The following is a 21,492-nucleotide window of genomic DNA, read 5'->3' as shown; positions in this document are numbered from 1 at the left end:
GGAAGCAACCCAAACATCCAATGAATGGATAAACAAAAATGCGGTCTATACGAGCAACAGAATGTTACTCAGCCTTAAAAAGGAAGGAAATTCTGATACATGGTACAACATGGTTGAACCTTGAGGATATCATGCTAAGTGAAATAAGCCAGTCCCAAAAAGACAAATACTGTCTGAGTCGACTTATATGAGGTTCCTGGAGTAGTCTAATTCACAGAGACAGAAAGAACTATGCTTGCCAGGGGCTGAGGAGAAGGGAGAATGGTGAGTTGGTGTTTCATGGGAATGTAGTTTCAGTTTTGCAAGATGAGAGGGTTCTGGAGATAGAGGATGGTGATGGCTGTTCAATAATGTGAATGCACTTAATGCCATTACACTTAAAAATGGTTAAGATCGTAAATTTTACATTGTATGTATTCTACCACAATGTAATAATACATGTGTGTGTGTGTGTGTGTGTGTGTGTGTGTACACATACCATTAAAGGAAAAAAGAAAGAGAGAAAAGAATAAAGAAAGAAAGAAGTCATTAGAGTTAGTAGTTCTGAAGAAGGCTTTTGACTTGGCAGGAAACACAGTTTAAAGGATGTCAAGGGCGCAGGCGTCAAAATAAAATAGACCTTATTTCTGATACATCTTTAAATACAATTACAGAAGTCAGCTCAGAAACAGAGACGATCAGAAGTGAAAATCAGAAGGGACATTATGTTTAACTTGAAAAGAACATATCAGACCTCTCTGTGGTTCTCTGAGACCCTCTCATTATAGCCAGCTTGAAAAATTCCCCAGGACTAGGAAAGAACCTGCAAGCCCAAGAAACAAGATGACATTTTCCCACCAGCTAACAGGAAAAAACATAACTATGAGGGAAACCCTGAGTGTCCTAAAAACGTACTCTATCCTTACTGCGCCCTGCTATCAGAGGATTGAAGAATTCTGGAACTGGACAAAGGCTCTCAGGCAGAGCTGCTCCAGAGACACCGACACCCGGAGAGCCTGCCCGGGCTCACTCGGTGATGCTGGATTTAAAGACAAACCCCTCGAGCACAGTTATGTTTTCTTTGTCATGTTGTATTTTTTAACAGGCATGCTTTGTATTTTAAAGGCAGCTGATTAAAGGTAAGAAGTATAGAATATTTGGAATACTCTTTTTACAAGTCATTTGATTAATTCCATTCAGCAAATATTTATTGAGCACACAGTACATACCGTACACTATAATACCAGGTACTGGGCTAAGCGCTGAATGGTGAACAGGATGCCATCATCCTTCCTTCACCAAGCTAGCAATTATGATTTAAAAGAGGCATAGGATGCTATTGGTACACCTAAGAGGGGGCTCCCATCTGGTCTAGATAGGTTGAGAATGGAAACCTGTATGAAGTGACATTGTTAATAACAGTAGTAATCATTATTATCATTGTTGCAAACTTGATTGACTACTATTATGGGTCAGATAGAGTTTCTGGGTTTTTTTTTTTAACATCTTTATTGGAGTATAATTGCTTTACAATGGTGTGTTAGTTTCTGCTGTATAACAAAGTGAATCAGTTATACATATACTTATGTTCCAACATCTCTTCCCTCTTGTGTCTCCCTCCCTCCCACCCTCCCTATCCCACCCCTCTAGGTGGTCACAAAGCACCGAGCTGATCTCCCTGTGCTATGCGGCTGCTTCCCACTAGCTATCTATTTTACGTTTGGTAGTGTATATATGTCCATGCCACTCTCTCACTTCAGATAGACTTTTAAAAGCACTCTCCATGCACAAATTAATTTTCACTATAAAGTGGAAATTAAATCTTATAAAGTGGAATTTTAAAGATGAGAAAATTGAGGCACAGAGAGGTCACCCAGTTCGTACATAGTGGGGTCAGACCAGACTGTATCCTTTTCAGAATCTGCCCTGAGGGGAACCCAAACTAAGATAAGACAGGGATGAAACTCGAGGATCAGAATATTCAGCAAAGAGCTGAGCTCTCTGAATACGGGGGTGGTAAATGGAGTAGGAATACGACAGGTAGGAGCGGATGGGGCTGGGAGGCATGACCAGGTGAGTGGGGGAGGGTGGGAGGAACATGAAGCCCACGATCAGCAACCTTGGAGGGCAGCGGTGAGTGATGTCCAGTCGGGATTTTCATTAGGCTCTGCTATGTGGAGGGGGAAGTAAATCTCCTCTGCGTCCCCCTGTGAATCCTAGTGTTTGATGATTTGTTTACGAGGACACATACTCTATAGGGCCCCGATCAAGTTGGGTACAGGATATCACAGAATCGGGTGACAGTTAAGAAGAGAAGTGACACGATGAGGCTGCTTTTCAGAAGCATCACTCTGAATGCAGTCGGGAGAATGGATTGGGGAAGAACATCAATAAGCAGGGAGAGGGATGCTAAAATGCAATAATTTAGGTCAAAGGTGATGGTAACCAAGACGGACACACTGGAGACAGAGTAAATGGATTTGAGAATGGCTGAGATGTGCAATTTTGACCAGATGTTGTTTCTTTGTGGATTTGGAAGATGAGGAAAGAAAAGGCGCAGTAAATCACAGGTTTCAAGCTTGGGTAACTGGGATCAGTTTGGAATCTGGTGGCTATGAGGCGCTAGCAAGGTATCAAGTGGGAATGTCCAGTTGGCATCTGAATACAAAGCCTGGCGCTCAGAGGTGGATAGAAAGAACCTGCAGAGGGCAAGGAGGAGAAAAAGGGAGAGGGGCAGGGCAAGCCAGAGAGGAGAGGACATCAAACAGGTCACGGAAGATACAATGCTAAATATATCTGGCGAATGTGGCAACAGAAGGATAGGTAGACAACCATCAGCTTTGGCCAGAGCAATAGCAACTTGGCCACAGGCGCAGCAGCCACCTGGAGGAGCCCGAGGAGGCGGCAGGGTGAGGAAATGAAGGAGGCAAATTCACACAATTCCTCCAAGAAATTCGGCCCCGGCAGGGGAAGTGAACGGAGAAGCGCGCGCAAGGGAAGGCAATGTGAAGGCCGGTGGTTTTGCTTTCAGTTGGTAAGCCTTGAGTAGGTCTACTCCCTCGTGAGAGAAAGTCAGTGGTGGCTGGCAGGTAAAGGTCAGAGAGAGCAAGTCTCTGAGGAGGTGAGAGGGGATAAGGTCCAGAGTGTGGACACGGGGAAGGGCTCCCCTTCCAGTGGAGCAGGAGGCAGGGAAAGCAAGGCGGGTGCAGAGGAAGTGTCGACTGGGGCCAGAACCTGAGTGAGCTCACCTTCTGGTGTCTGTTTTCTCTATGCCCGGGAGGCTGGGAGAGCTACAGAGACCGAGGAGTGAGAACGAGCTCCAGGGAGAGGGCTGCCGAGAGATGACAGGGGCCTGGGGCGGCAGGGAGCAGCCACGCTCAGCAGAAAGTGACCTCCGGACATCACATCATGACAGCCACATGCCACCGCTCTGCGCCTCTGCGGCATTTACCATCAACACTGGGAACATAAACAAAAACCCGACGACACCGAGTGGACCTCGTGAGAAGCCCACCTTGCAGTACAGTAGGGTCGGGTAAGTCAACTGTAGTAACATCAGTCTTCCTCAGGCCTTAACCACGTACAGTAAAACGAAGACAGATGCTTCCAAGGCGTATGACGGCCTTCCTGTGACAATGTGTGGAAAGCTCACGCTTCAGTCTACAGTCAAACTCGGTCTGGATGTGTAACCAAAACGTCACATTTCAACACCATTAACAGCGCATTAGCAACCTTCGTGTTTGGTCTGAGCTGGATTTTGCTTTCGGGCATCTCCAACCCTGCTAAATGGGCACACGGATTACAGGGAGGGTCGGACACACCCCTCCTTCCAGAGTCGTGCGGGGAAGCACGGGTGGGAAAACAGTCCTGTCACAGTCGCTTCTCCCAGACTCGGCTCTAGTTCTTGCTCTGGCCAGGAAATTGCTAGAGAAAGCAAAAACAGGGGCCAGGAGCTGAGCACAGCGGTACAAGTCCAAACACAGGCTAGGGGAGGTGGTATTTCAAGTGAGCAACTGTGTGTTTTACTTGAGCTCAGAGCCAAGCAGGAGGAGGGGAAGATGCGGACTCAAAGAATATCTTTCCCTGTAAAGTCTCTTTGTAGCAACAAAAGGAATTCTAGTAATTAGTATGAAGCACCTCTTGTATTTCCAGGGCGTACACCTCCCAAGAAGCTCAAAAGAAAAACCTTTCATTCAGCATCCTTTGCGGGGGAGAACTGAAATGAACAGTAAAACCTGACCAGTTCAATCGACTGGGGAGTGTGCTACAAATAGTGAGATATCTGGACCCTAGGAAAGTAATGTACTTTTGCTTTTTAGTTTCTTCTTTTTAAAAAGATTTCCTTTTCTTGTGCACCTTTATTATAAAAGTAATATAATGTTACTACCGGCCAACAGTCCCCATGGTGCTCACTATGACTCAGGCACAGCTCTGAGCCTCCTGCCTTCCTTGAACTTGAGGAAGGCGCTCTGATTCTGCCGGTTTTAGGGAGAAGCACAGAGGGGCTGACTCCTTCGCCGATGGGGACCCGCAGAGCTGGTGTTCCAACCCAGGCCGTCCAGCGTCAGAGTCCTGCGCTCAACCACTTTCCTGTGCTGCCATACCATGAAAACACGAATTCTAACACTCGAAAATTCAGGGTGTCAAAAAGAGATAAGCAACATTGATTCTACCCCTCTAATGGAATAGTGCGGTGTGTTTCCTACTCTATTCATCCTTCGGTTTTCAAATCAAGGACTCTCTGAAAAGAAGATGGTTTTTAACCATATTCAAGTAAAAACGCTAGATAAAACTGTTCATGAAAACCTTTCCAAGCAGAGAGTCTACTCGTAGACAAGACTTATTTAAAGTCAGCAGATCTACTTTTTGTGTACGATATGCACAAACCAGCAAAACAATTTTTTCGTCACAAGTTTCTTTACGTTAATGAAGAATTTTCTTAAGAGTCGTTATTTTTTTGTCTGACCCACACTTAATTATAATGAGTTCCAAAATCAGTCATTTTGAATCCACGCATATCCAAGTTTTCAAATAAGAAAACTGAAGTTCAAATATTTTGTTCTCTTTGAAGCTGCCTGCAGGCTCAGGTTGGATCGCACAGATTTGATGGTATACTTCTGCGCAGATAAGAACCTGACCTTCAGTGTGGGAATGCTGGAACTTCTAGAGGCCTCAGCTGGGTTAGCTTTATAAAGCAAACAAAAAATGGCCCCCGAAATGGCCCCTGCAAAGTTTCTGTTAGTGACCTTTGACGCAAATGTTCCATGAGATGTAAGTTCAAGACTGCCAGTCACTTGAGGCTTATATTAAGGTTGACCAGTGTGAACTGTTAGTTCATAGACTTAAGTGCATGCCACATGTGGTCTGCACAAACATTCTTCAGGGTTCCTTTGAAATAGACTCACACATATATGGATAACCAATTATCAATACAGGTGCCAAAGCAATTCAATGAGGAAGTCTTGTCAACAAATCATGCTGGAACAACTGAAGAAACATATGCAAAAGAATGAGCCTTACTTAACCTCTACCTTACCCAATACACAAAAATTAATCTGAGATGGATCATAGACCAGAGTACAAAAGCTAAAACTATAAGGCTTCTAAAGGAAAACACAGAAGGATATCTTTACAATCTTGAAGAGGCAGATTACTTAGGAAACAAAAAGTACTGATAATATATGAGGAAATTTGATTAATTAAGTTACTTCAAAATTAAAACCTTCTGCTCATCAAAAGACATTTTTAAGAAAATGATACAGACTGGGAGACTATATCTGCATTACAAGTTTCTGACAAAATAATTTTATTCAGAGTATACATAGGAAAAAAAACCTCCTTCCTATCAATAATAATAAGGACTTCCCTGGGGGTCCAGTGGTTAAGATTCTGAGCTCCCACTGCAGGGGGCACGAGTTCGATTCCCTGGTTGGGGAACTAGGATCCTGCATGCCATGCAATCATCATCATCATCATCATCCAATTTTTAGAAATTTATTTATTTATTTATTGGCTGTGTTGGGTCTTCGTTGCTGCGCGTGGGCTACTCTTCATTGCAGTGCACGGGCTTCTCACTGCGGTGGCTTCTCTTGCTGTGGAGCAAGGGCTCTAGGCGCGCGGGCTTCAGTAGTTGTGGCACGTGGGCTCCAGAGCACAGGCTCAGTAGTTGTGGTGCACGGGCTTAGCTGCTCTGTGGCATGTGGGATCTTCCAGGACCAGGGCTCGAACCCGTGTCCCCTGCATTGGCAGGCGGATTCTTAACCACTGCGCCACCAGGGAAGTCCCCATCATCCAATTTTAAAATGGCCACAAGAAAAATAAAAATGGGTAAAAGATTGAATGAAGGTATACAAGTGGCCAATAAGAACATGTTAGTCATCAAGGAAATGCACATGAAAAGTCACAAAGAGATACCACTTGCCATCCAGGAGAATGGCTAAAATTAGAAAAACCGACAATAAACAATTGTTAAGAACGAATTGGAGCATCTGGAACACTCATCCACTGCTGGTTGGAGTATAAAATGGTATAATTATTTGGAAAATTGTTTGGAAGTTTCTTATAAACGTAAACACAGATCTACTGTCTGGGCCATCAACTAAGCCTAAATCCAAAAAGGAATGAGACAGAGAGAGAGAGGACTTGTTCATAGTGGCTTAATGTTCATAACAGCCAAAAAGGTGAAAACAATCCAAATGTCCATCACTAGGAGAATGGATCAAAGAATTGGGTCCATTCATACAACAGAACACTACCCAGCAATAAAGGAAGAATGAACTAGGGTACACACAACAACATGAAACTTTTGTGTGAAGGAAGCCAGACACGAAAAAGTGCATGCTCTGTGATCCCATTTAGATGAAGTTCAAGAACAGGAAAAAACAGTGATATAAATCAGAAAGTGTTTGCCAGTGGGGGTGGAGGCTGATTGGAAGGGGCATGAGAAAACCTAGGTGAAGAAATGTTCCATGTGTTAACCAGCATTGGGTTACGTGAGTGTACTTAACGCCACCAGCATTGCACCGTGGTCATCTCATTTCTTTGGGACCATCCATACAAGGTATCTCCTCCAGAGGAAAAGATAAAACTTGCTGATTTTTCTCTCATCCAACGTAGCAGTCAACTGATATGACAGGTCCCAGAACCAGTGTGACGGTGCTCTAAATTCTCAGTCATAGTGTCCTTTTAGGCCCATCATTTTTCAGTAGACTACTGACAAGCCGCACTCAACACATTCCAAGTGGATATGGACAGAAGGGCACGTGGAACAAGCTGATGATGTTTGTTCTGGCCAATACCAGAAATAAATTACAAGCGCGTTCTGGGAGCTTGCATCCTCGGAGCTCAGGACATTTCAGCACTCTCCACATCTGTTTCTAGGGCATGGCCTCACAGGGCCTGCTCTTTGATCTAGAACAGTCCAGAGGCTCTAAACTGGTAAACAACTTACAGAATACAGAGGTCAGATACCAGAGGATCTTTACTATCCTCAATTACGTCTAAGCCGTTACACAAAGGATAATTAATATGCAACAGTACTACTTTGCAAATTCTCAAGAAAGATTTGGGGCTTCCAGTATTGTACTAGAGATCAGGATAGAGCGAGAAGATTCTGTGTTAGGTTCAATCACATGGGAGCAACTGGCCCTAACTCTGGGGACCTCTGGGGAAGATCTCCAGGGATTCGTCACAGGGAAACAGCTGCTTTTTCCGAGTAAAATGAGGGAACGGTAAGACTGGAAACATCAGTTCAGAGTTTCTTCTGAGATACAAATGGATACCCCTTGTGTGAGAGAAGTTAAAGCACTAATTAGTTAATATCTGATTTTTCCCATCTTCATGGTATCTACTAGGCATTTTCAGGAACTATGGGACAAATACGAGAAAGGGGCGATCAATAAGAATTTGGAGCTTTTTTCCACAAAGGAAATGGAAAGGGAGAATATGAGATGCTTCTTACAAGAAGAGGGAGAAGTATGAGGGTCTATCTGCTAAGGAATAAAAGTTATAGGAATGAAGGAACAGGAGATTCTTTCCAAAATTCCTATGTCTAAGGGCAGACAAGCATTAAAAAGTAAGCATATGCATATTTATACTTGTATTAAAGATCAGGAACAACTACCACTACTTCTATATATATATATATTTTTTTTTTTAATGACTAAGTTGCATGTTTCACAAGATGCATCGTTTCTTCTAGCAATAAAGCTAGAAGAGTGTCTTGGGGTGTTCTGTGAGGAATGACTGTAGCCTCCAGAGCTGGAAAGCATGTCTTTGTGTAATAATGTCAGCTCACTGTTTCTTCCCAGCCAAGTTACTTTTTAAAAATTTTTATTGGAGTACAGTTGATTTGCAATGCTGCGTTAGTTTCTGCTGTACAGCAAAGTGAATCAGTTACACATATAATATATCCACTCTTTTTTAGATTCTTCTCCCATGTAGGTCATTACAGAGTATTGAATAGAGTTCCCTGTGCTACACAGTAGGTCCTTATTAGTTATCTATTTTACATATAGTAGTGTATGTATGTCAATTCCAATCTCCCAATTTATCCCTCCCAGCCAAGTTATTTTGAGGGTTAGTTTTTCCAAACCCCAATACCCACTGCAGTCATCACGCCCTCATTTAAACGTTTTCCTGGCTAAATGCATTTCTGACTTAATTCTTCAGATGTACTTCTGACAAATCAACAAATGAAAGGACTTCTCATTTGTTATGGACTGAATGTTTGTTTTCCCCCCAAATTCACATGTTGAAATCTTAATATGATGCCTTTAGGAGGTGGGGCTCTGGTGAGGTGATTAAGTCACGAAGGTGAAGCCTTCATGAATGGGATCGGCGCTCTTATAAAAGAGACCCCAGAGAGCTCTCCTGCCCCTTCTACTATGTGAGGACACAACGAGAAGACAGCTTTCTATACACCAGCCTCCCGAACTGTGAGGAATAAATTTCCGTTGTTTATAAGCCACCCAGTCTATGGTACCTCGTTCCAGAAGCCCGAACTAAGTTACCGTTTCAAAATGGTGGTCAGGGCACATGAAAGATCCCATTACAGTTACAAAAAAAAAGTATACACACCCACCACAGTTAAAAGACTATCATGGGCCTGAGAGATTTCAACCACCATCTGGAAGCCATAAAATGATGAAGTCCTGACGGATGAAGCTGAGCAGAGGCAGCTCACAGCCCCAGAGGTTCTCTGAGACGCCTGCTGCTGCTAAGGCAATAACCCAGTGAAACCTCAAAGCGGCTCTAGACTCAGAAAAAGCAAGGACCGTATGGGCCAGAGATGACAAAAAGGGTAGAAAGGAGAAGATTAACTGAAAAGTCTAAGGATCAACAACTGTTACTTCCGTGCCTAATTCCTATCTTTATGAGAAACAACAAACCTTATAGCCCCCCACCCAGGCAAACACTAAAAATTAAAAAAGGGAAATGAGTCTCAAAAGAAATTAAACACAATGTCTAGTGAGAACTAAACAGCCAGTGTGGTTCTGAAAACCCCAAAGTCAAGCCCTCTTCACTGATACTGAGTCACTCTCCACACGAGGGCTGGCTCTGTGCCACCAGAGGGACGCAAGATGCACCCAACGTAAGGAGCCCTGGCAGCCTTAAGGCCACCTCATCTCTATACGAGTGAAGAGTTAAGCATAAACATACAATTAAAGAAAGCCTGCCATGTGAAAGTGGAATTCCAAGATACACAACAAAAAGCCCCTGGAAGAAACAGAAAATTCAAAAGAGTGAAGATATTTCGTCAAGAACCCTCAAAACAACTTTTATTAGTGTCCCTAAAAAAATTTGAGAAGCGATAATTACATCCACATAAGAATAACAACCACCAAAAAATGCACAAGAAATAGCAATCCAAGAAAAAGGTCTACAGAATTAAAAATGTGGCCCCAAACAAGAAGTATCAGTGAGCGCTGCATGCATGTGCCTGGGTACGCTGACCTCACAGCTGTGACTCTGACGATATAATCCTGTGTCATAGACCATACCTTACCTAAGATGCACTATATTTACAGCACACAGTCAGAAGTCTAAAATGGCACATGCAGAACATGTTCCTGGGAAGAAGACAGTGACACAAAGCCCCCTTGTTCAAAAAAATCTGAGTCTGTTTTTAAGTCCTCTGCTCGTTTGCAAGATGACCTGTAAGCTTCTCTCCATACTTGTCTGTCCTTTCCTACAGGAAGGGAGAAACCAAAGGTGGTGTTTTTAGAGGGACCTAATAAAGACTCCTGGAAAGTATTAATAAGAACTAGCTTAACGTGAAGACCTCAAGATACTAAAACATATTAATGTAGTACATGTGAAATCTTCCCTGGAGATCTTCACATAGAAGATAAACATCCCTCCCATCTGGGTGATCTGCATACTGTCCTTCCTGGAACTACAGAGAGGAACTGAATCACTGGTTCAAAACCCCACTAGTCCCAAAGCTTTCTTTTTATAACCAAAAAATTCTGTAATGCCCTATTTATATTTGCTATTCTAAAATGAAATTCATTGGTAAACATTACCTGGTATACACATATTTTTAAAACATCAATATAATACCTTAAATGTAACGTAAAGGAGAGCCTAAAAGCAAAACAATTTATAATAAAAACATGACATATTTCAATATGTACATAACTTTCAGGTCCCATTAACTATGTAATGAAGTAGATGCTTATCACTTACTTATAAAGAATACCTGGATTAACAGAAGTCAGATCAGAAGCTTTCCATATTAAAAGTACAGGAAAACAAAAGAGGAGAGGTACAGGTGAATGAAAATGAGTATATCCTGTGTGTATTTAAAGTATGCCAAGGTTATCTTGTGCTTTTATGTAAAATGAATTTAGGTCTAAGATCGGATAATTATAAACTAATTTTCACTGCATGAATATCCGACAGGATAGTTGAAACTCATGTGGGACACAGGGCAGTTCTTTCTGTCTTTTCCACTGTGGGACATTTAAAATCTCTGATTCAAGGCCCTTCACTGCAGAACCAAACAACGTACCAAATTTATACTATGTCCTCTAGGGGGCAGCACTGTTGCCATGAGAACCCCTGGCTGATAACCTATGGGAGTTTTCCTTCCAGCCCTCATATTCTACCACAGAGAATCGAATCCTAAAGAACAAAATCAGTAACATACCTAAGAAAAATATTAATTTAATAAGGAAAATGACTATGAAGAAATTCGTTTAGGTTTATGCCATTAACTATAGCCATACTCAACACTATTTCCTCTTTTTGAATTCAAGATAACTAGTTACTTCATATAGAATATGGAGTGAAAAGCTGTTACCTCTGTGACATTTATTTAGATAGCACGAAGTGATTCTGGCTTTACAATTTTTAACTTTCAAATCTAGTTAATTAATGATGAACAGGGAGTTTTCCATAGAACTCTACCACTCTCATTTCCTCAAAACAAGAATTAATGCATTCTTTCATATGTGGTCATTACAGGAAGGGGGGAGGGAGCCATTTACTGTAAATGCCTTTCTGATGCAATTCTACCACCTCTCAAAGAGAAAATTCATCTAAGAAGGCTTAGTCACTTCTTCAAGAAAAATGCCACTGCACTGAATATCCACAGTTGGAACCCCCTGCGTGAGGAGAGAACTGGAGCTGGTCCCACCAGGAGTAAGCATGGGGGAGTGGCAGGGGGAGAGGTCTCACGGCTCCTTCCTCAGAACAGATTAAGCAGTATGCCTCAAAATTTGGCCTTTAACATAGGGAAAAGTCTGACACATTTGTAGCATCATTGTTTCATAAATCATATGCAAACACCGATTTTCCCCGCCCAACTTTTAAAGCATACTCCCTAAAAAAACATGAGACTTAAGTTACGAACTAGTAACCTACGTTAGCATCTTAGCAACTAGAGTTATTTTATTTTAATATTAATTATTATTTAAAAATTTCATGCACAGAAAGAGAAATGGAATCCTATGCTTAAAAGATCTGAAAATGAAACTACATTTTGAAGAGGGTGGATTTCACATCAAAGGGAATGATGACATACAGGGTAATCCCAAAAAGCAACTCAGAGGGAAAAACTTAAGACAAACAGTTCTGAGCTCTTCTCAGAGGACTAATTTTTCTAAAATCTCAAATCCACCCAAAGGAAAACAAGGAACGATTTCTCCAATCTACCCTTACCTGGATGCCCATTAATTCTTCTAACAGCCAGATGCACCCCTTGCTTCTGTGGAGGAGTCAGTGCCAAGCGCAAAGCCCAGAAGTCTCCCAAGACTCAAGGCTGTTTCCTGCTGGAGTCCGAAATTGCCGATTAGTGAATCTGCACATCGTAATATACACGTTCTGAGCAAGCTATTGGCTAAGTGAAGGCAACGAGTGTGGAAGTCTGATTTGCCACCTTTGGGGCATGCCTCTCATATCCCAACTCAGAAAGACGAAAGACACACCACGTCTGAGTGAGTCAAAACTAGACAGGGTTCGTTTTTTTCTGTAGCATTCTCCCGAACCCTACGGAAACCACCGGGAGAACAAACCACAGTGAGATAGGACTCCCTCATCAGGCAAAGTCGATGAAGAAAGAATTATGTCGACGCTGCAATTTAAAAATAAATCTCATGCCACTGCCAAAGTTTTCTGTGTTATGCAGCTGCCTAAGAGTTACACGTAAGTATAGGCACGGTCCACATATTTTTAAGCCAAGAATTCTAAGCCATGGTTTTGGGGCTCAGAATTACCAAGAAGTGGTAAAAATTCTCAAAAGAAATTTAGTCTTTATGCTACACTGATGATCAACGAAGAATGGAGCAGTGGTGTAACTGATCTTAGAATTAGGGGTTTTCAACACGCAGCTCTTGGACCACGTGCATCAGAATGACCTAAAGTTGACTCAGAACTCTGGGGTAGAGCCCAGGGATCTGCATGTTAAGAAGCATTCCAGGTTATTTTTAAATCCTTTAAAGTTGGAAGATGATTTTTTCCTGTCAGTGGAACTGAACAGTTGATTACAGCTGCTGCCATCTTCCCTTTCATTCAGTTATTTTGTCTTTGACTCCCGCTGAAATCAGGAGCGATAAGGGCGCTAAAGCCACCTCAGTCCTGAGGCTTTCACTCCGGGGGAGAGGAGAGCCTGCCTGGGTTCACCTGGCCTCTCCTCCCCACCACCTCTCTACCTGAGAGACAAAAGCTCAAGCTGTGGCAGCTGAAGAACACAGTACTTGATGTTGAAGGTGAACGTTACATGAAAAGATGTTACCAGAATAAAACACGCTGCTGAAAACAAGAGGAGGAAAATGAGGAGAGAGGACACTAACGTTTACTGACTGCTCACGATTTTCCAGGCACCACATCAAGAACGTTACAGACCGTTTTCCTTGCCACAGAAGTCTCACCGAAACAAAAACAAAAAAGCCTGCTTCGCAAGGGGACCCACCGGCAACGCATTCTCTACGTCAGACTTCACGTTGGCCCTGTATGCCCACCTCCACCCCCATTACCCTCTGAACATAAAGGATTTTTAAAAAGGAAACTGAGCAACATTGTCAGAAATGCACTTAAAATGATATCGTCTGTCCATATGTCTTGTTCTCGGTTCCTTCTTTATCCACCACAAGACTGTGTGAACTTGCAGAAAACTCATAGTCCTTTTCCATCAAGCTGTGCTCCACTTTAGGCAGTCAGTTCACTTCAGTCCAAAGTGCCGGGCGGCAGGGTGGCGGTGGCGGTGGGGAAGCACCATCATTACAACGTGCATAGAGAAATGTGATTTGAACATCACCAGCGAGTATAACAATTATGTTTCACTAAATAAAAAGGGTTTACCTGTTCCTCCAACGTGCATAACGTTTCTAAGGAAACTTTCTGGATGAGGGGAGCCCAACTTAAACAGTGTGCTTACGAACAAGCTTTTCCAAGTGCCCCCCGCTGCGTCTCAGGATGACTACACACTCTGCCATCCTAACCACAGACAGGGCTATAAGGAAGCCGACTTGCTATCTTTAATTTTACCGTGAGTTGGTCTAGTGTATTTGGCGTTCCAACTATTTTGCCTAATAGGTAAAACCTGCATCTGTCAGAGCACCGGTTCTCAAACTGTACATTAGCACTGGAAGCCCTCCCCCAAATGAAATCTTAGGTGAAAGCCCAATAGAGGCACCAGATGAAAGCAGAGCATCCTCGGTTGATGTGGTGGGCTAGAGGATGCAAAGCCCTGCTGATCTGGGCCTGCTGACTCATCTCACCCCTCAGCGTGGCTACCGTGGCAACAATGCCAAACCCCAAGGGCTCTGTTTTATCTTTTCTCAGACCTCGATGATTTTTAAAAATGTATACTTTATTATTTTGTTCTATGGATGCCTTTATGTCTCAAAGTTGGGCATATATCAAAATTGTTAAAAGCCCTAAGTCCAAATGCTGCTTATTCACTACATTAAGCTTAGGAATTCTGTTGCGTATTTGGCTTGTGTGGACCCAAACAGAGAGATTACAATCTCTACCGGTATCTCTTTGTCAACAATACTCTTAGCATATCTGCAAGTTCAAGGTCATTTTATAAACACAAAATTGTGTCAAGATAATGCATCTTCAATGAATGAGAACATATTCATGATGTACAAGACCCCTTGCCATGATTTCACTTTCACCAGTGGCTTTTAGCTTGCTACCTACAGTACAGTAAGTTTCAGACTATATACTAAAACTCAAGCAAAAGAAAAATATTACCCCGAGATTAGTAATGAATAATGAATTTGAAGAGTTGTTTGGTAACCGTTATTTTGAAAGGTATAATACCAGGTCGGCAGAGAGAACAAAGATTGAAATGCCTTCATGAAGACCCAAAACTTTAAAAATTCTACTAATAGGAAAGTGTACTAGCCTTTTCTTTTTAAACATTTTCTGACTGCTGTTTCCAAGTCTTCAAAAAGATAATGTGTTTCATCAGCCAAAGCCATCACATTTCAAGTGTACATGTGAGAAAGAGGCCAAAGTGAAGGGGCTGTCCTGAGTCACCTGGGACCACCAACTTGAACTGGGGAAAGGCCCCAGTGTTCTTCATTCAACTGCCCCTCAGAATAAACGTAGTGTTTGAAAGTAGTAAACTTTTATGTACAAGAGAGTGTCATAAACACTTACATACACAGAAGTGATAAAAGTCATTTGTCATTTCAAAATCCATGCTTAAACATATTCCTATTTTCAGAATACTCTAAATTTTTCTACGATTTCCATTTTAAGTTGTTATTGAAAATAATTATGGAAGTTACTCTACTCATACTACTCTAGTAGTACTTAGGTGATTTTAAGATAGGCAACCTTTTTCCATGAACAGAAGCATGGCTAAGAGAAATAAAGACATTAAGTAAGACCTGGTTACATACCCAAAATGTACTTAACGTTGGTGGGTTAGAACTGGTGCCACTTTTCCCTTAGGATTGATGCTGCTAATGAAAGTTAGTACCCAGAGGTCATTCCACAGAAACTTATTTCACTCATAATGTATCTGTAATACAATACTATATAAATATACGTATACACATATATATACACACACACACACATCTGAAATAAGATGTATACTGCAACTGTGCTGCAATACTAACAATTATATGAGGAATAAAATAAACTAAGAATGATGTTTTATTTCTCTATGCAAGTGTGTAAGAAGGTATAATCAGAAGAGGATGAACCAGACTAAGACACTTAAGAGATCTGAAAGTTAATGACACTGACTATTATGCTTTACTCTACCTCCAAATATACTATGCTCTTTCCTCTTGATAATGATTATATCCCTACTCCTGACGTATCAGGTATGACTAGCACCACTGGGGGCTCTCCAAAATCAAACAGAGGGAAGAAAGAAAAAAATCTTAGAGATTTACTTGAAATATGATAAAGATGTATGGATTTAATAACAAAGACGACGACCTAAAGGGGGATGGGCAGGAAAAGAAGAGAATGTAATATTCAGACTTTCACCAAGTTCGATGGAAAAGGTGCTGGATTAGACACAGCACCTGAGCCAGGACAGCTTGGCTGCTGTGTGGAGCAGGGGTGTGGGAGGCTGACCAAAGGCAACGTGCAGTTGGTCACGTGTAAGGCCTTGTGTGGTAACCTTGGTCCGAATCTGGCTGTCAATCTTTCAAAGAAGTATCAACAGTTGTTTGGTCTGGCTGGTGGCTCAGTTGGTGAGAACAGAGAATCAGGGCTCAGCAGGGGCAGTGGCGTCTGTTCAGCTTCATGGTCACAGGGCATGAGCAGCTCTAAACAGTAAGTAACCAACCATCAGTGCTGGCCGAACACACTGGAGACTACGGACAGCTCAGGACGCCAACAGCTCTCAAGAGCTCTCTGTTCTACCAATAAAGTTACTTTTCTGCGTGATGCTCTTAATGCCTTATTTAACTGGGGAGGGGTGGGGCAGAGAAGTTAGGTATCACAATCTGAAAAATCTGTTACTCTTGTCATACCTAACCTTAAACACCTTCCTGAAAATGATTATTGGATCCTATCTTATAGTGATATGAGCTCTATGTATTTTTAATATTACAAATGTGCTGGAAGTGAATCTGAAATACAGTAATGCTTGAAGTCCTTTTAAATGACAATACAAACTTTGCCCTTGCTAAACAGGTTGGTGGCATGTAAACATATGGGGGGGGGGGGGGGGGTTGTTGAAAGCTGGTGAATCCCAGCTCCACTCTCAGGGGAAGTTAGGAAAGAGAATGAAAAGGGAGGGAGTATTGGTTATAATCAAAGGCATCCCCACTTTGGTTCTAGACAAGAGTCAAACAGGTTTAATGCAGTGTCCTTCAAACTGTAGGGTAATTCATTAGTGGGTTGTGAAATAATTTCAATGCATTGCAAGCAGCACTTTTACAAAAATGAAACAAGAGAATAAAACAGAAAACAAGAGCTCACTCAACTTAGTGTAACTATTGTTTCATGAAGTTAACTGCTTCATGTACGTGTGTTGTGTGTACTTCTTCATGATGTAAAACAAATCCTTTTCGTGAGTTCCAGGAAAGAAAATGGTTTATTAGAAAGAAGATAAAGCACCATGGTTGAGATGAGGTGGGAGGATCATGCTTGGATGTAATTTAATCAGTGCGGTGCCTACACGGCCTTATGTTGAAAACTAACCAAGTTAGTCTACAAAATGCATTTACGTTACCAATCAATAATTCTAAAGATACCAGGCAAGTCATTACTCACTCATTCACCCAGTTAAGTGTCTACTCTCCCTACATAAGGGTTATGGAGAGAGGATGAAATTGTAAAAATTAAATAGGGTCACATATTGTAACAACAGCTAACACATACCCAGCGCTTATTGTGTGCCCGATAGTGTTCTAAGCACTTTACGTATCATTAACTCATCTGATCCTCTTAACAACCCCAGAAAGGTAAATACTAATATTATCCCTGTTTTTTTTTTTTTTTACAAATGAAGAATCTGGGAAATTAAGTCAGTTGCCTAAGAGGCGAAGCCAGTATCTGAGCCCAAGAAGTCTGGATCCAGACTCCTCACTCTTAATGAACAGAATCCCTAACAGTTAAGAGCACAATCACCCATAATTGAGAGTCCGACTGTGGCACTGGGGAAACGGGAGCCCAGGGGCAAACTTATGCCGTTAACACTACAGCCCAGGCCTTGCTGTCTGTCCTCATTTCTCCTGCTATTAAAGTACAAGCCACAGTCTAGGCCACAGGCAGGCAGCTCACCTCTTTTACACTTCAATATCCTGGATCCATTCGGAACATGATTCCTGGCAAATCAGTTCAAACTCCATCCTTTCTTCCTTCCCTAGAAAACATGTAAGAATGCGAATGAGTAGGTCCCTACGTTTCTGTAATGAATCTAACTCCCATTTATTTAAAAGCTAAAATGAATTCATTCTCAGGTGCTGGCACTTAAACTTTTCTGTTAGCCAAACATTTCTGACACATCTTCCATGTCTTATCTCCACGAACCAGTGAATCCTGTAGCTGCAGTGAGCACTGCCAGTCTGGGTGATACAGAGCTCGTGGGGGTACCTCTTTCTTTGCATCCACTTGTGTTACTCCCCTCACTGGTTTTCAAATAAGATCCAAAGAAACTGCAGGTGTAATACACACTGTGGCAAGTGAACCATCGTGTTTCAGAAAAATATGAAAGGATTATGTACTAAAGATTTCTTTTCCTCCCGTCTACCCACCCTCATCTTCCGGTTATATACTAAGCCCTCTAGGTAGGGCCTAAACAGATAATAAAATAAGTAAAAATCAACATAATTCCTGGTAGCATGGTTACCCTTCCTCAGCTACCTCAGAACCCAAAACAGCACCGTTTAAATGCTGAGTAAACGCTATACGCTTCCATGTTGACAGGAGAAGGCAGTACTATTCCTCCTCGTATTTAATCTGAATTAAAACAGCCAGTGCAAATGAATTCTGGAACAAAAGCGAGACAACATTTAGGTCTCTGTCTGACAACTACACCTGGCCACACAATTTGAAACCTCTCATGAAAGCATCTTGTGACAAAACAAACATCATTATCTTTCAAACGTAAAGAAGTTATAAAAAAAGTAATGCATAATGAAGCACTGTACATTGTGATGTGGAGGATTAAATTATTAGAATAATTCAGGGTTCTTTCAAAATGCAGTGAAATACTCAGATAACTAAGACAAACTCTGAGGCTTCAGTGTACTGTGACGATTCACCACACTTTGCTACATAGACATTCTCTAAGGAGTCTGTCAAAAGTAAGGCAGTGGCTTAACACCCTTTTGAAAAACACATATGAGGTAGAGTGCTGTCAAAATAAAATTTCTAACTGAATAATGACTGTGTATATGCCAGTGTCAATGTAATACTAGAAGCTGGAAATATGATTTTACTATTTACCACTATCACAATTTTTAGGTTAATTTTAGGTATATTTAGGTTACTTCTTTTCCAGGTCGGATTAAACTGTTTACTTCTACCAGGTATTGTGTCTAAAACCAATACTTTTCACATGGGTCAGAGGGTACATTTGCTGTAGTTTAAATAAAAAGGATGAGTCAAGTATATACCAATCTAGTCAGTCAGCTTCTAAGAAAGATACACTTTTGGATAAAAGAGTGGTAAGGTCTGCACTCTACAAACATGACACTTTTGACTAGTGGTGTTACACATGGGGATTTTTTTTTTTTTTTTTTTTTTTTGGTGATGATGCTCATTTTCCTGCCCCATTTACCCTGTCTCATTAACTGTACTTGGAACCAAGAGCATTCATTTGGTCCCATGCAAATGATAGTAGTACCTGGTTCTAAGAATTCGACTTTTCTAAACTGGGAAGCAAAATTATTTACGGGGTAGGGGGAAAGAAGTCCAACATAAATCTGTAGTCTCAGCAAGTTCAGCGCACTAACACAGTAAGTTAACTGACAACACTAAACCTGCCTTTCTACCGGTAAAAAATCATACAGGTAATAATATTCTCAACAGGAGGGGATCTGCCAGAGACCTCCCTAGAATGCAGGAATTAGGGGGTGGTGTTTTCTGGGTTGGACAGGGGCACAAGTAGCTGAGAAAGACATGGAACTTCTCAGGGAGCAACTATTTCTAGAAAAGCAGGTGGTTCCAGGTTTAAAAATTATCGCATAAAACCTTCATTGTCATTGAAGTGACGATTAGGCCCCTCTCTTCCTTTCCTATCTGTACCCATCAGGCTGCCCCCAATCGAGCAGAGTGGAAAAAACAGTACCCACGGTATGAGTGGGCTTTGCTTTCCACTACCTTTTCCTAAGATACACACTTTCCAAGTAGTGTGTTAAAATACAAAAACCAAAGACAAAAAAGACTGCGGTTTACTATTAATTTCTGAAAATTATTCAAGTGAAGGGGATCCTTTCACAAGGTATATGTTCATCAATCATGATGTTGTACATTTTAAACATTTTATAATATCATCTGGCAATTATACCTCAATAAAGCTGAAAAAAATCATTAAAAGTCCCGGTAGAAGAAGTGCTATCTACCTGTCAGTATTAGTTCTGCCCTTTAATAATTCTGTGGCTTTGTGCAGCCCTATCAGCTCTCAGAAACTCAGTTTCCTTGTCTGTAAATTGAAAAGGTTAAATGACTTCTAGCCTTCCTTCCTATTCCAAATTCAAATGGTTACATTTGAATTATTCTGTGACTTATTCTCCCCTTCAAATATCTTTGATCTTCATTCTATACTAATTTCACCTTTAAAAAGATAGGAATAGTGGGGGATGGGAGACAGGAGGGCTTGTTAAGATAGATTCAAGTGTTAATTAACCTGTTTTACCCTGGACATTTAGAGTTTTAAGAATAGGCAAATGAATTTGAATCTACAATGGAAATGTAATAAAATCCATAATTTAATTGTGTATTAATTTAAACTTTTCACAATATTTACAACTTATGTTAGATTATAGGGATATTCCTCTATTTTACAGATATATGTTGAGCCACTTCCAAATCCACTGCTGTCTGCTGTGCGTTCCAGAAAGCCAAGAACCCAAAGCAAAACTAAACAAGAAGTTACTGTGAAAAGAAAACTTTTTTTTTTTTTTTAAGGAGAAGTAAGCCTTTATTTCCTTGTTACACAAAAAAAGCTGGCTGAGTTGGCTGCTGAAAACTTTTCATTAGCCATGCTAATGTTCCCTTCCATTAAGGTGGTAAACTGAAAATTGATTTTACATATATATTTATTTGCCTCTTCAATCAGAGGTATTGGATTTATTTTCTTCCAATTATTGACGTGGACATAACATACCCCCAATATGGAAATCCTTCAGAATCTGTCTGCCTAAAAGGTCCATTTCCTACTGAATTCACAAGATGTATCATGTACAATTGAAAATAGCAAATATTCAGGAAACACATGAAACATGTTGATTATATACATTTAAAAAGGGAATATTACTTTTAATTTTCTTATATTACACTATTCTATCCCTGAGGACTAAACAATAGATTGTAAATTGCAAATATTAACTTAAAAATCTTTAACCTCAAGAATATGAAAGTAATGCTACAAACTTAGGAAAATCTGAGTTACTTTTTTACTCTGTGAAAACCCCCTCTTTTAATGAGTATTTTCCTTGTGTGGCTATCACAGCTAATCAACAATGTAAAGAAGCTTTTTAAGCCTTTAAATATTGCTGCAACATTACTTAAAGCCAGCTACCATTTGGTTCTGATGAGACTATGGTCTCTGCTGGGAACTGACTAGAACCTTCTGTCATCAAACACATTCTGTAAAACTGGGATGGTGGCAGTATCTCCCCTCACACTCATCACCCAATGCTTAGCACGTAGGAAATAATAAAGGCTATTAACCTGTTTTCTTTGCCATACAAATTATCACAAAAAAATAGGATAGATCAAAACAAACCCATCCTGAACTATAGGAAACACGACTAAAACAATGTCCTGAGAGCACCACTGAGCATCTCTGTATGTGTCAACAATATCAGCTGCACGCCTTCAGCACTCAGAATGAACCTAGCATTTCACTTACTTTATTTTTGT

The 21,492-nt window shown here is 41.1% G+C and overlaps 1 long non-coding RNA gene across 1 annotated transcript in view; it reads right to left on the bottom strand.

Moving 5' to 3' along the window:
* The window catches only part of LOC113618098 (uncharacterized), a 96,466-nt gene that overhangs the window by 71,246 nt on the left and 3,728 nt on the right, over window positions 1–21,492 (bottom strand). Inside the window, exons 2-3 of the long non-coding RNA XR_003431885.1 lie at window positions 17,686–17,767; window positions 12,145–12,254 (exon numbers count right to left, since the gene is read on the bottom strand). This is a non-coding gene — a long non-coding RNA (uncharacterized LOC113618098). The remainder of the gene's footprint in view (window positions 1–12,144; window positions 12,255–17,685; window positions 17,768–21,492) is intronic.

This window comes from Aethalodelphis obliquidens, unplaced genomic scaffold, assembly GCF_003676395.1.
Source record: "Aethalodelphis obliquidens isolate GAN/ISIS:26980383/991018 unplaced genomic scaffold, ASM367639v1 scaffold5, whole genome shotgun sequence".
In the NCBI taxonomy this organism is placed as follows: Eukaryota; Metazoa; Chordata; class Mammalia; order Artiodactyla; family Delphinidae; genus Aethalodelphis; species Aethalodelphis obliquidens.
The sequence above is the reverse complement of the archived record's forward strand: the minus strand, read 5'-3'. Positions and strand labels throughout refer to the sequence as shown.